Source organism: Phalacrocorax carbo, chromosome 1 (assembly GCF_963921805.1).
Source record: "Phalacrocorax carbo chromosome 1, bPhaCar2.1, whole genome shotgun sequence".
NCBI classification, from domain to species: Eukaryota; Metazoa; Chordata; class Aves; order Suliformes; family Phalacrocoracidae; genus Phalacrocorax; species Phalacrocorax carbo.
The window spans coordinates 4,719,244-4,734,803 of NC_087513.1; the positions used below are offsets into that span (position 1 = coordinate 4,719,244).

Genomic DNA, 15,560 nt, shown 5'->3' on the forward strand with positions numbered 1-15,560 from the left:
GCCATGTGGAAGTAAGGTTTGCTGATGTTTCTGGGGTGAATGGCAGGCACAGGAATGGGCATTTCTCTAAGGCTCTGGAACACCTTGTGAATGCTGTGTTTAGAGCAAGCTGTGTGTATCAGTTACAAGACGTGGTCTCCTATATATAGCCTTACAAACAAGTCTATTTGGACTCTGCTGAGTTCACATGGTATCTTCCTGTTGCATTTGTTGTACACAAGGCAAGACCGGAGCCTCACACACATCTATTTTCAGATCTTGTACATGATTTAGCTTCAGTGGAGTTAACGCAGGTGTGAAAGGGTTGGTATTCATCCCACTGGGGGAACTGCAGAAAATTGCTGCTGGGAATGCCAGTGGTCTTTGCATACATCCACAGACTCTAAGACAGAATCTACAACCATTCTAGCAGATACATGTAGAGCTGGGTCTTAAAAACTAGGAATTTGTGCTTTGCTATCCTTAGGTCTCTGCATAACAATTGTTTTTAACCTGACCTAAATGCAGGCTATGTCCAAAGACACGGTCCAGCTTTCTACCCCATCTCATACTGCAGGTTCCCAACCTCTTTCAGCACAGCCCGGTGTCTGTGTAGGGTTTGGGATCAGGGAACAGATTTCTCTAAAAGCAACCCTTCTTCTTTACTTGACAAGCGAGTTTGCAGCTGCATCCTGATTCAACTGATCGAGCATGGACGCGGGGGCCCGCACTGAGCAGGAATGGTGACATGGGGTGGTATGGAGCAACTGCATTTTGGTTGGGATAAAGAGACCGAGAAATTGTGGTCTTGCTGTCGGTGAAGAGATTAAGGATGGATTCACATGAAAATATGCAGACAACTGCAGCACACATAAACTATCACCCCAGCTCCCATCATACACGGTAAAGAGATAAAAGTACTTGTAGGGGTGCATCACCATATCCTAAAGAAAACATTTAAAATAGGTTAAGCCAATCCCATCCTGGAATTGCTATTTCTCCACTATGGCTACATCTACCCAAAGATGCCCAAAATCAGTTAAGGCCTACTAATGATGTTCTGATGTCCAGTGAAAAGGACCCAGGTTGTAGGGTTTGTTCAGGGAGCAGATGCATTCACGTCTAACAGTTACAATAGCTTGAAAAGACAGTGAAATGCAGCTGGGTGGGGACCCCACACATCCTGCCTGTCCAAGGTCACCTGCTCTGAAAGTCGCTCTAGAAACGGAAGAAGGGTCTAGTGCCCAGGGACACTCCTTGACATGTATTAATTTGTTCATATAGAGGAGTTAAAGTCTCCCATCCAAAGGAGAACCTTCCAGATATGCCTTTTGTTTTCTAGTAGACAACATGAATTTATCTCCCCCTGGAGAGGTAAGATTTTTCATGCTAAAAATCTTACCATTTCTGTAAAATGGAAAGAGAAGCAGAGCAGACCCATCAAATCTCTACTGGGAATAAACCCCTCCAGGTCCTGTCCCTGCAGCTAGGTCACAACCCTTTCTTTCCTCACATTTAATGAACATTTGCTATGTTTTGTCCTGAAACAAAGCAAACTCGCACCCTCACCTGTCACACCTGGAACATGCACAACTATTCAGTTTGCTCTCCTTTGTTAACCTTTTTTTTTTTGTGCATTTTTTCCCCCCTTTGGGTTCAGATTATTCAAAGGAACTTGTTGGGTTTGCTTTCTTATTTTCCTAGAGAGCTTCTGGTTAATTTAATTTCCTGTATCGCTCCATTTCTGCAACACTCAGGCCACAGAAACTAAAAAGAAATGTTTTTGAGTATTTATTTATAATTGTATTTGTTTATAATTTTTAATACTGACTTCTTTTTTCAGGTTTTAGTTGCCTTCTAACAAACACGGGACAAACCTGAAGCAACAGTGCCCAGTTTTTCAAACACTGTAGACAAAATGTTTGCAAAGAGCTTTTCAATGTAACGAGGGAAATAAAACTAGCTTGAAGTGAAATGTAGCTACAATGTCTCCTTTCCTTTGGCCTCTTGTTCGTTAGCCCAGCAGTTCCTGTATTCTGTAAGATTTTAGTACTGGTTCACAGACTTCTTGTTGGTTTGGTTTTTTTTTTCGTTTTGGTGTTGTTTTTTTTAAATGACACAGGTGGAGTTTGCCTCAAATACTTCACCATCTTGTATAAGGATGGTCGTTAATGCACTGAACTTCCTGCCAGTGCCAGCATCTGCACCTGGTTTTTACTTTCTTTCCCTTAAAAAAAAAAAAAAGAAGATGTCCTAAGGATGGCGGCGGGGCCATAACGGGACATATCAACATCCTTCCTCTGCAGGCACAGTTTCACATCTAAGGTTAACCTTGTTCAGCCATAGAGGTATTTCATGTCTTTATTTAATCTGGAAATCTGCTAAAGGTATTTGGATCCAGAATCACAGAAATGTTGGGCTGGAAAAGAGCATTTTTCTCATCCTTTTGCTTCCTGGCGGACTACAGCTACATCATCCTTGATGTATCTGTCTAGCCATCTGTCAGGAATGAAGCTTCTTGTGTGCTTGGTGTTGCCACATACCCCTCAAAAATATAGACAAATTTGCCTCAGAGGAGCCTTGAATTGTAACTGGAGTCCACATTAGACATCAACACCTTATTTCTGTGACACATGGGACTTTGGAGATGTATTTTAAGAAACCGATTTTGATCTAGGATTGTCCCATGTTTCTCCAGATCTTGCCCTATTATTTAAGGAGAATTAGCGTTTTCTCCTCGCTCCCTTCCAGCACTGGACATTTCCTATTAGGGACAGCAGTTAGGAACTGCAGAAAGATGCCTGACTGCCAGACAACTGCATTTTAGGCACACCAACAGCACGAGCCCAGCTCTGGTCCACCCCCCGCAGCTGCCTTCCCCTTCCCCTGCAGTCCTCCCAGTAAGCCTGCAGGAACCTCTACCCCTGTAAGCACCCGGCCCAGCTCGCGCTACACAATGAACACCACCACAGATACTACAGATAATTCAGCTTTCTCCACACCTTTGCAGTTTCATGTTTATTCTTAAACACCTTAAAAGCAGAAAAACTTATTTCGCACAGCAGAAGCTGGCAGAGCTGCAGCTTCTGTCTTCATTATCTGCTCCATCAGTCTTTGCTTCCGTGGCTTCACGAAAATGACCCTTGATTAGGGTTGTTTGGTTTTTTTTTTTTTTTCCATCGATCTCAGGGCTCCCTTCTGCAGATGCCACACCTGTGCCCTCTCCTGTCAACACCACCGCAACACCAACCTCTATGTCTTTCCCACTGCCAAAACCTCTGGGCTCCAGCCACCTCCTTAAATAAATTCTGACATATCATTCCCCCTCCCTCAGTCAGACCAATGTAAAACTATACTTCTATTTAAATAAGGAAGCACTGGCTCCAGCTAGGCTGAAAGCTCTCTTCCCACTTATAGTTGGGTGCCCTATTCTCAGTATCAGAGCCTTGGGTGGGTTCCTGAGACACCGTCCATGTCTGTCTCTTCATATTTTTCCATCTCACCATTTAGCTCACATCAGTTCTCTGAGCGGTCATTTGTCCACCAGTTTCTTTCTGTGCTTCTGCCCTTAGTTATCTCCCTGACTGGGTGGATATAGGACATGCAGTGGGTGGAAGAATGTAATACAAAACACAGTCATAATGCATTTTAGCCCAAAGAATCAGTTTTTGGTTTTGGTTTTGGGTTTGTTTGTTTTTTTTTTCATATCACCGCCTGGATGCTTAAGCAAACCTTCACGGGTTCATCTTCGCACTGTGTGAAGAGCTAAGTTGTGACGATGCAGACAACACCTCCATCCCTTCTCCCCAAAACTCACACTCTTTTCCCTACGGACTAGCCCTGGCTCATGCTGTTCCCTGAGCTCAGCAGGTGGCACAGAGCCTCGCATAAAGCAAATGTTCAGCCCGTCCTACACTAGCTATCCCAGTATTACCGTGGCTCACAATCCCCAGGAACCACGCAGGGCTCACCTCAGCATCTCTCTCCTAGCTCAGGTAAGCAATGCAGAGAACAAGGAAGATGTGCTGTCCCCCCTGCACACACCACTGGCCAGAGAAAAGCTCAGTTACACACTCAGATATCCAGGTGCGATAGTACAGGTAGTTCTGGTGCACTCACAAAATCCCAAACAGATATGAGCTCAAAAGCTGTGTCACCTCTGTACAATGGCACGAGTTACAGCCATAGCAGCATTTGCAAAGATGCAACAGACGATTATTTATTTTAGACAAATGATGTCCCTTTTACTATGATCAGAAAAGGAAGGATTGACCAAAGAAATCCAGGCGGTGCTTTGGTCTAGAGATGAAAAAGGCTATAATCAGTTACCACCCCTTCCTCACCACCCCCAAAACGAATAAAGTCCCTTTTTCTGAGGTGATAGCATAGTTGTTGCCTAACAGAACTGCAGAGCCAGAGGGGCTGTGCACGTGGGAGCTGTACCATCAAGGTGCATATTGGTGGCTACTGGGACTCCAGCAAACACATACGGCATTCCCTGAAAGGATTGAATTCAGAGGCGCACATCAGTACCATGGTCCAAAGCTCATTTAGTTAACACCACGTTCTCCTTGTCTACCATGCCACTGCCTTCTGCTCGCTCCTCATCCACCACCACGGCCTCCCTCTGTGTGATTACCAAGAGAGGTCCATGAGCAGATGGGGCTGTAGCTAGTGATGCTTCTGCGAGGGTCCTCTGCCCAAAAGGGACCACAGTCACCAGAAACCACCCTATGGCAACCTCTCTCACAGACACATGGGTGCATCTATTGATCCTGATACACTGGAGGTGCCCTTCCCTCCCCTCTTTGCCCAAACAAACCAATATATGGCTGGGATTCCTGACTCCTACTCTCTACTACCCTACCTTTCTACTACCCACTCCATATACATCTTCATATGGACTGTTCACCCCAGGCTCCCTTCATGAATGACAGAAAAAAAGACACCTGCTGGGTTTTCAATCTCCGTATCTCCATGTAGCTGACAAAAATGGGTCAAATGCCTGGTGACCTCAAACACAGCCGACAGAGACCAGGTGGCTAGTTCAGGTGGAGATGTCTGTCTGGCATTTAGGCTTCTGAGACAAGAGGGGATGGCTGCCAGCAGTTAAGCAAATTCAGAGATCAGCTTATGGGTCTTCGTCCGCATTGACACTGAGACGAACTAACACACGTATTGCAGGGAGAGACCAATAAGCTGAGGGCACAATGATGGCTTTGCCTAAGTGCAATGGACTCTGAACCAAAACTCTCTAAAACCTTTATTTAACTTTCCATGGGGTTTGAATCTGGTATATAAATAAGGCAGAAGGACAATGTTAATAACTATGAACCGGAAAAAATGACATAAGCCGCATAACTGAATTTTCTAATGACGAGATTTGGTAAAAGCACCATTCTTTCCAATCTCACTACGAAACACATTACAGGTTACCACCTTGTTTTGATGGCAGGGGTCAGGGAGACACAAAGCCATTTTCAAGAGACCTTCTTTATCTATTTTGCTCAAATGTTTTAATAACAAAGTCTGTAGTTGCCCTGACAAACACCCTGCCCTTGTATGAGGGGGAGGAGGGAACAGGGGCGCTGAAAACGGAAGCTGGAGGATGCATGTTCTTCATTATTTCACTGATGTTATAAATCAAAACATAAATAGCAAGTGTTACTGCAAGGGTGGGAGGGGAAAGCCTGGGTAAATTCAGCTCTCAACATGCGCACAGTCCTTCAAGACAAATAATGGTGACTACCACATCAACATTTGTCTCTCTGGTTTCTGTGGATAAGTAGGGTACGACCTTGTCCAAATCCCATTCACAAGCCAGAACAAATCTCTATAAGCCTCAGCTGCTTTTTCTGTTCTCAACATATCAGGCCCAAAATGCCTCCTCCTTTGCTCAGACTGATTCTTCCCCCACCACCACTATTCCTGACTTGTACTGCTGATTTACATCAGAAGGGGAGCAGGCTCATCAGCACATAGAAACTCCACAGCAAAATCAAATGACCACATCAAAAACCTCCCCAGAATAAAAGGATTGAATCCAAGTGAAAAATTATTCATATGCAAGTTTAGTTTTGAAACAAAAGGAGAAGTTTCTGCTCCCAAGGCACTTGCAGAAGTCTGGAGCAAGGTTCATGGGGATTTATGGCGATAGATGACCCCAAAGCTCTTCATTAATGTGACAGCCATCCTGTTGCTGGCTGTGGAGTCCCTGAGCACCCCTGTAGATTGTTATCTGCCTTTTACAAAATCATGCGTTCGTTAAAAGACCAAGCTGAATTAGTGCTTCACTTGTGCCAAGGCAAAGCTGCAACAAGCTTGCACGTTTCGGGACAGTTACTCCAGCCTTACACGTATGTGCTTGCATATAATCCTTCTGCCACTAACATTTCTCTCTCTTTTTTTTTTTAATTAAAAATAAAATTAAGGCCACATACCTGGGCAGTTTATTTAGGTTACAGGTTCATTTTGGCCTCTCAGGCAGAGACATTTAGCTCACAGTGAGGTTACTGCTGCTGCATGTTTGGTCCCAAGCACAGAACTGGGTCCAAAGTGTTGAGTTACTGCCTCAGTGATGACAGAAAGAGACAAACTATACACCTACCAAACCCAAGAAAAGCTTACTGTCACTTCAAAGTTGTGAATACATTTGTTAGAGGGGTCCTTCTCCCACAAAACACCAGAATAACTTCACAAAACAATGAGTCAGCCAAAGCCCTACAGCCAGTCTGCTTTGAGAACACATCCCCTTTCACGGTTGATCCCTGCATCCCTGAGATGAGCTACATTAAATCCACACTCTCAGTAAATGTCCGCATGTATAGTGGTGTGACAGCCCTTCTGGTTATTGGGATGGACTGGGTTTATCTGCTTTTCCAGAAAGCATGTGGTACATGGGCATATGAAGGAGGAATTGTACTTCCTGGCCTGGGGGGTGCTGGCTGCTCTGCAAAGAAATATCCAGATGTGGCAACAAAAGGGGAATCTGTGTTTGACTTAGAGCTATTGTTTGGGTTATATGTTGTCTGCTGTACTGTTACTCGACATTTCAAATGCCTCATACTTATCAAGGTAAGAAACAGAGGAGTCCAGATGAGTCTATGCCCTCATAGATGACTTTTTAGGGCTGTGATTTAGTCCACCACACTTAGCCCAGACAGCAGTGAGGAGCAGGTCCATGCTGGTGGCCAGGGAGAGGCATTTCTTCTCACCTTCTCTACTGAGGTGCAAAACTTGTTACATCCAGCATGCAAAGGCAATTCATTACGTTCATTGCCCCTTTCTGGCTACATCCCTTCCTGAGGGCAAGGGTACATCTCCCTTCTGTCCTGTGAACAGCACGTATGCTACAAGTGATTCTAGGTCGTGACGGTCCTACTAAACCCAGACGAGGCATTTTGATCTTGCAAAGTAAAGCCAGTACTGTTGGGATTAGCAGTGCATGAACACACATGTCCCAGACCGAGTGGACTAAGATATCTTCTCTCATCCCAAGAGCAAAAGCACATCCATCCCTTAGGTATATCTCCCTTTGAAAGATCCTCATCCGTCCTGCCTACAGGGAACAGTCCCTATCATATACTATTGCTCAAAGTGTGCCTGCCAGAGTGCTGCTCTATCAGGCCACAACCAGACATGGGACTGTGCCGACACTTAAAAGGTCTTGCTGATTGCAGCACAGCGCTTAGCCTTGTTATTTTATTAGCACAGCCATTACTATGCTGATAAATGCAATGCAATAAACATAGGGACACGCTTGCTCAGAGAAGAACATCCAGTGGCTCACACCAGCTATCAGGTGGAGCTGTGCGTCCTGCCTGGCAGGAAGGAGTGGGCAGCAGGTCCCAGGCCTTTGCTTAACACCAAAGACATGCCAGCAAGGAAAAAAAATTATCACTGTGGGAATGTGACCAGCATCGTTGCTTTGGTTTGGACTGGGACTTGCTTTGGGCTATGTAAGGTGAACATCTGGGTTCACTAAGTTGACCTGGACCTCTTGGGACCTCACCTTCCACGCTGAAAGTAAGCAGTGGGTCCATATTGCCCATATGGTAGGAGTTTGAGGAAAAGGCATACTTGCATTATTGCACAGTCCGAGTGAGTCCACTCTGGTTCTGGGGCTAGATGGTCTTCTTTCCATAAAGAAGCAACAGGCAGAAGGGTCTTGCACCTTGGATATCACCTAACAGGAGGTAATTAGCTCAGTCTGTCCCAGGTACATTTTCTGGAGGTGCCTCTTTCTTACAGGGAGAGATGAACAAGGATGCTCTTGTCTTAGCTGTTCTGGCAAGGTGTGTAAGCATGAATCCTCATGCCCAGGAATGAGGCTAACAAAGCCAAGGAAAGAGCCAAAGATTCAAGAGAACTGAAGAGCACTTCCTTACAGTGTGCTAGACCTGAAAGCAGGTGAATCTCTTCACTCTTATGCAGCAGGGAAGAATGTACTAGCTGCCCCCAGCCCCACACCCACCTCTCACCATATACCTATCTATCTTCTACCCACCTCATTGTAACCAGCACCGCCTTCACATGCTGTCTGGCTATGCAGGGTTTTTCCTGCCCTAAACTGCTCTTGTGATGAGTCTGAGGTCTACCCTACCTCCACGCAGTGATCCACTTCTGCAGGCATGCTCGCATCTTCTCCCATGTTACCCCAGCACCCGGAACAACCCATTCGAACCAGTTTCAAAGGTCTTTTTCCTGTCTTTTTAAATGATAAATGCCTCCATGAGCTGGTGTTTTTTGTTGCCATAGAAAAATCTGTCAAACATATTTGACCCAGACTCACTTTTTCAACTAAACGATAAATATTTTTTGAAAAAAATGTTGGGGTTTTGCTCTAAAAAACTGAGATGTAAAGCCTGAAATGTTTGAGTCATCCGGCCTATCATAATGCCTCATGGAAACTAGAGATAAGATTCTCCCATACCCCTATTCTTTCTGTCAACCAGGTTTATCCACAGGACCACATCTCCCACGAACACTATTGTCAGCGACACTGGGGATGGAGCTCACACCTTTCTGCACCACATAAAGAGGTCATGGTGCATCTTGGAAGCTCCAGAAAATGCGCTGAATGGAAAAGCACATGCCCTGTCTAACTAAATTCTTATGACACACAATAACAGCCTTCAGAATCAAAACGTTTTTGTTGTGGACCAAAATATTTCCACTTAAGAACTAAAAAAGCCTGAAAACTTTCTGTTTCTTGGAAAGGAAAGCACTTTTATTTCTCTTGTCCTCTAAACCCAACTGAATCTGTAACCCTGAAGCTTCCAGCTTAGACCCTGCTCTTCTAACTCCTTACATGGGAGCTGGGAGCTATGCCCATGAAGAGCTATGATCTTGAAACACACAAGGTTGCACGACTTCCTCCTTCCTTCCATCTCTTTCTTTCACCATTTCTACTTCTAGATGTACCATGCTTTTGCTGCCTTTGCTATAACTCATTCCTACATACATTGTAAACTCTTTAGGATCTTTTTTTTATGCGTTCATGCACTATCTCATCCTCAGCTCCTGGTCAGGGCCGTAGAAATTATGGAGACAGTCCTCTTACTGTCATGTTTTCTGATAATTATAAGTGTTAAGTACAGAAAGGTTTTTATTGCCACCTTTGAATTCCTTTACATATCATGGAAAATGTCCCAACCACCTCCTATAGACACCTCTCTTTGATGTCACATCAGGTTCTTTCCTTTAACTCTTCATGGTCTGGCAACCCTGGATGAAAACTGTCTGAATTTTTGATCATTGTAGGTGCCTTGTCTATGAGAGGAGATGATTTCAGTGCAGCAATACTTTGATAAACTAATACATATTTCTCATGAAAAAAAGAAAAGGACACTTCTTATAATTGCTTTTTCTGTTTTTCCAGTTCATAGTCAGTGGCGATAAGATGCAGGGTTTTCTTCTTTCTCTAAACTCAGGTATTCAGCAGGCATTACTGATGAGATACAAATAAAATAAATTATGCCATGAAAGATACAGTTTCTCCATAAAGAGTCTCTTCTGTCCCTGGAAAAGTGGTATCATCTCCTAATGGAGAGTGCCCTGGCCTTGGGCAACAGTACGGGGCAGAATGATCTTTTCTGCTGTTTCATTTGAAGCCTACAAGCAGCCCCAGCGACATTGCTCAGTGAGGTTCATAGCCTGGTTTGTGGGTATCGTGAGGTTTTTCACATTGTTCTGCTGGCTGAGATGCCTCTTTTTGTCTGCAAGCACCTCCCAGGCAGTTCAGAGCTACTTTCTCCATAATCTTTATGCAAAATGTGGGGGTTTTACCTCTGTTTTACAGACAGGTCCAGACTGGCATGCAGGTCAGGTACTTGACAGCTTAGTGAAGGAGTGTCAGTCAAACCCTTACAGGTGAAAGCACTTGGCCATGCAGGAAAAGCATCGCAGAGGGGACAGCACAAAGTGCTCACGTGATGAGCTGTACCCACCAGCCCTTTCCTCCCTGGTGGCCTGGCAGGGTGAGGACGCCCTAAACTCGTCTCAGCATTAAGACTCCCTTCACTTCCCTGATGAAGCGGCAAGATCGTAGACATAACAGAAGTCACAGGAGCAACAGAATCAGACTGAGTACGATACACAGATGGCCACAAAATTCATAATGTCCCTGTTCTCACTTGTTTATCAACTAGAAAGTTTTTTGTCTTTTAGGGTTGGTATTTCTTATGCATACGCTCTGAGTATATTGTTGCATCTCCCGGAGATAAGTGGGACATTTGTACAGGACAACGGTAAGACAAAGGGGATACAGGTCTTTTGAATGAATGCCAAGCAAATTAAAAGACATAATAATTGAGGCAGCTAATTACTGAGAAGCAAGCCAGCCCAAAACACGTCGAACATGACGTGGAAATGACCATTCACAAAAACCAGAAAAATGTTATGTAGAGCTTGTCATCTGTAAATCTCAGGGCTCTTCACAACTCAGATAAATATCAAGAAATTCACTTTAGAGATAACTGAACCCTACATCCACACCACACATATGACACCAAGGTGAGAGAGACGAGGTACAGCTACGTGAAAGCTGCACCATTTTCTTTTCACCCTGCTCTGGGTGCCTCCCATACAACCGTACACTTCTTCCATGCAACATTTCTGCCCAAAAGGAGCAAACAGAGGAAAGGATTCTTACACATAGGTGGAACTAAAAATACCCCAAAATGGGATGGCACAATTCTGCCCCAGCAAGCTGCTCCAAAGCAATGGCATTGATCCAAGGTACGATACAAACCAGAGGAAATATCAGTTGTTTGTAATTTGAAAAGCAATCTGGGTTTGCTCCACACGCATCATCAAAGTTAATAAACGTTATCTTTACTGCTGGATGTGATCTGGTTGGTGGTGAAAAACTAAAAATCTTCAGCAGGCCTGATAAATCACAAAATTAACACAAACAAGCAACGATACAAAAAGCACTTTGCAATCGGCTACAGAGAAGGGTTTGTAGTTTACACTGCCTTTGCCAATGTTTTCCTTCCAGCCAGGCCTACAACCAGAATTCAGATGCTCTGGTTAAGATGCAAGTGCAGGCAAACAGAGAACAACAATACGGAATGGAAACAAACTGTCACGGTGAGCTTGCAGGCTAACACAGACTGCCTTCTGATGTCAATCACAAACACGATCAGGTGAACATTTCTACATGAGAACAGGCAGATAGCACGCGAGTAACCCTGTGAGGGAACTGTGCATGCACACTGAGCTGTAGGTACCTGTGATTACAGGGTCAAGGCTCTGGTTAGTCCTATAGGTGATTTCACACATAAAGGTTTTGGATGTTCCTACTACTGTATTGACTTTCTCTTCCTTTTCTACTTTGAGAATGACTTTTTCAAATCTTAGGCAAAGAACAACACTCTGCTTACACAAATCCTGGCTTCATCAAAAGGGGAAGCAACAGCAGAACTTGCAGCCAAGTGTTTTAGCTTAGATCCACAAATATATACGTAAAAAGCCAGAAACAGCTGCTATAGAGCAGCTCTCCTGACAAAGCCCTGGCAGGCAGTTAATACTTCACCTCCTTCCTAGGCTGCTGCAGAGCTCTTTGCAATTAAACCCAGACAATAAGAGAAGAAACCAAAAAGTTGCCATCAGAAGTTATATTCACCGTATCACCTTCTTCAGAACAAAGTGGGAGAATATGCAGAGACTAAGTCGGAAAAGATCCCAAGCTGGAAAAATAAAAACTTGTCATGCAGGGAAGCTAAGCTGCTGCAGCTCTCCTTCCCTCCAGCCCTCCTTCCTTGTCTCTTTCTCTAAGCCTTTCCTTTGAGACCCTCCACCTCTGACATGATGGTGAGGCACACAATGCAAATGTGAGAAGCTCTAAGAGTCAACTGAGTGACTTTCTCTGAAAGGAAACACACTTGAGGTAGAAAAAAAAAATTAGTTAGCTCCACCCTGGCAGTGTAGTAACCCTCTGCTCGTCGCTCTCCTCGCTGTGAAAACACATGAGAAGCTTTACCCAGCGTAGCAGCATGACTACAAAAACAGCCTGGGCACGGGGGGCTGCTGAGATGCAGGACGGGTTTTCGGGGGGGGGGATCTGAATCTTCGACAGGGCTTTGAAAAAAATCCCAAAGGACACGCAGAAGTGGGGAGAATGCCTTAACTCTGCATTGCCTATGCCAGTGCCACTGTGGCATCGTCTTAAAGCAGGGAGCCTTTCAAGCCAGAAACCTCTGCACAGGTTGAGCATGACTTACTTCATTCATCATGTGTCCTCATAGGGGTTGGCCAAAAAGTCACATGAGGAAAATGAGGGGTTCGCCATAGCTCAGGGAGCTTTGGCAAATAAAGGCTGGTGGATGTCGAAGTTCCATGTCCAGCCTAGGCACCGAAAAAGAGACAGAGGCAACAGCCCAGGGCCCACACCGGGATCCAGATTCAACTCTGATGTCAGATGCTCAGCCAACGGCAGCTCGGTGGGTCGGTGAGCTCCAGGAAAGCAGCTCTCAAGAGGCCACCTGATACGTCCAGCTGAATGCGGCCCTGCTCCACCACAACCAGGTGGGACAGGAACCTCCTTGGAGCAGGTGCTCCTTGCTGGCCCCTCGACTTGGCTCCTAAAGCACATTCCCTAGAAACTCAAAAACGCCTGGTGGCCTCAAAGGGGATGTGGAGTCCTTTCTTCAATCAAAAAGAAGGATGAAAAAAGACATGTAAAAAGCACAGGTCCAGGACCTCAAGGATTTGGCCGTTCAAAAATACAAAAGTCAGAGTATTGCTCTATTCACCACAAATAGTTCTGCTTCTCCCTCCCACCGCCTTTTTTTCTTTTTTTTTAATAGCAAGTTCAGTGAAACTTTATCTCTTCCTGCCCTAGTAACCCTACTAAATAATCTGCTATTAGCATGACTCAATTGAGTGGCTTTCAGCTGCTGAAGTAATTTTCTTTGCTACTGTTGTTTTATTGGTGGAAATTTTAAAAAGAGCCTGTAAAACGCTTTCCGCCCCTGTAAAGTTTCACACTACTGGAGATTAACGTGCAGCCGAGTTAGTTAGTTGCACTGTAGTTATGTTAAAAAGGCTCCGATTACACCCAAGAGTTTAACTTCGTTAGCATTCAACGTGCATGCAGGGAACAAAACCCAGGTCTCAGGACCGAGCAGCCAGGCTGGGTTTTCGAGTCCCCTCCTTCAAAAGGAAATGCAGCTCACAACACTACGCAGCGGAGGAGGGATGGAGACCGTTCATTTCTTTTTACCGCTCAAACCTGCTTTCAAACTTACCACAGCGCTCGTTTGTAGAATATTACAAGTAGAATATTACAAACTCGATCCGAAAATGGTATACCCAGTTACCGAGATACAACATCACCTCTAAAACTAGACTCCCATCTGGCTGTCTTATTACATCCTGCTGTAACCAAGAAACACCTACAAAACATCACAGAACCTAGTGGGGGAAAGTATTTTCCCTCTATATTTTCCCCAGTTTGTTTACTGTGTTGAATAACACTTTGGCTATAGTTGGTTTTCATTGTTTTTCTCATTTTCCCCTCTACTTTGTGTTGCATGAAGGCACATGGGAGAAAACAACACTTTTTTAAAGGCAGGAAAATGTGATTACGAAACCACAAACACTCGCAAAAGACATCAGGTATAGAACCTGAAAGTAATTTAAACTCTTATTTAAGAAGGAAAAAAAAAAAAAGAAAAAGGACTCTTTGACTAAGTGCCAAGTTGACAACTTTAAAATCCCGTTAACAGGACAAGAACCGACAGCTGAAGCAGAGCGTCCTGGGCAGCGTCCCGGGTAAAATTAAATGCCAACAGCACCAAATAGTGCCCTAAACTTTCTCGCTGTCGCTGCCCCGCTGGGCACAGGTTCTCCCTCCTGCCCTGCGCGCCTCCTGCGCGCCCCCTGCGCTCCTCCTGCGCACCCACCGCGCTGCCCTGCGCTCCTCCTGCGCACCCACCGCGCCCCCTGCGCTCCTCCTGCGCACCCACCGCGCTGCCCTGCGCTCCGCCTGCGCCCGGGGGTCTCACCCGCTCCCCGCCAGCCCCCCGCACATCGCCCCGCAGCGGGACGCCCCGCCCGGCCCTACCCGCGCAACCCCCGCCGCCCTTCGCTCCGCACCGCTCCGCAGGCAGTACCTGCTGCCCGCGCAGCCCGGCTCGGATTAACCCGGTTCGGCTCGGCGCAGCCTGGTTCGGCTCGGCTTTGGCACGGCTTGAGCGCAGTTCAACCCGGCTCTGCTGGGCTCCGCCCGGTAAAACCCGGCTCGGCTGGGCCCGGCTCGGAGCGGCGCAGCGCTGCCCGCCGCAGCCGCCCCCGCCCCGCCGCCGCGGCCCGCGGGGGAAGCGCACGCCGGGCCTCCCGCTGCCACCGCCGGGGCTGCCCTCGCCGCCTCTTCCTCCCCCTCCTCCTCCTCCTCCTCCTCCTCGGCACCACCCCGCTCCGCGCTCCGCGCACCCCCGCCCCCCCCCGGCCCTCCTCCCGTCTTTGCCCCCAAAAAGGGCCCGGTTCCCGGGGGCTGGGAGGTGAGCATCGTGTGCAGCCCTGCAAAGAGCCCCACTTCGGGGCTGCGTGCACAGAACCCCCTTTTGAAGACAGGAAAACCATGGCTGCAAAGAAATTCTCACCTAAAAGAATGGAATAATTAGGAAAACATGATTTTTTTTCCAGGTTGCAGAGCCTTGTCGTTGTGGCTAGCCGGGGAGGTTTGCTGAGGGGTGCAGAGGGGAAGTCCTTCCTCGCTCATCTGTCCCACTGTGTTACGTTCTTGGCCATGGGTGTTTGAAACATCTCTTATCCAGTCAGGCTCAACCTCGCACCAGGTTGCTGTATGAAAGAAGGCCAGGTGGTACCTGTTTGGTGCACCCCTTTCAGAGCTTGAGGGTGTCAGAGGTGGGTTTTGCCTGGGACATCCCCTGGGGGACCTTCTCGGGTCCACTGGCTTCTTCCCGTGCTGTATAAGGTTAGCCGTGGTGCTGGGGGCTGTGAATGCAGAGAGGGAAATGGGCCTGGGAACCTGGGAGAGGAGCAACAAGCAGGAAAGGAAACCCCCAAAATTTGGGGAACAAAAGGTTTTGGAGAAGACTGTGAGAACTCCTGTA

The 15,560-nt window shown here is 46.4% G+C and overlaps 1 protein-coding gene across 1 annotated transcript in view; it reads right to left on the reverse strand.

The window, feature by feature from the left end:
- The window catches only part of PRKCQ (protein kinase C theta), a 63,700-nt gene extending 48,846 nt beyond the window's left edge, over window positions 1–14,854 (reverse strand). The window contains exon 1 of the mRNA XM_064442580.1: window positions 14,598–14,854. The gene's annotated coding sequence lies outside the window, so the exon portion shown is untranslated. The remainder of the gene's footprint in view (window positions 1–14,597) is intronic.
- Between the last annotated feature and the right edge of the window lie 706 nt (window positions 14,855–15,560).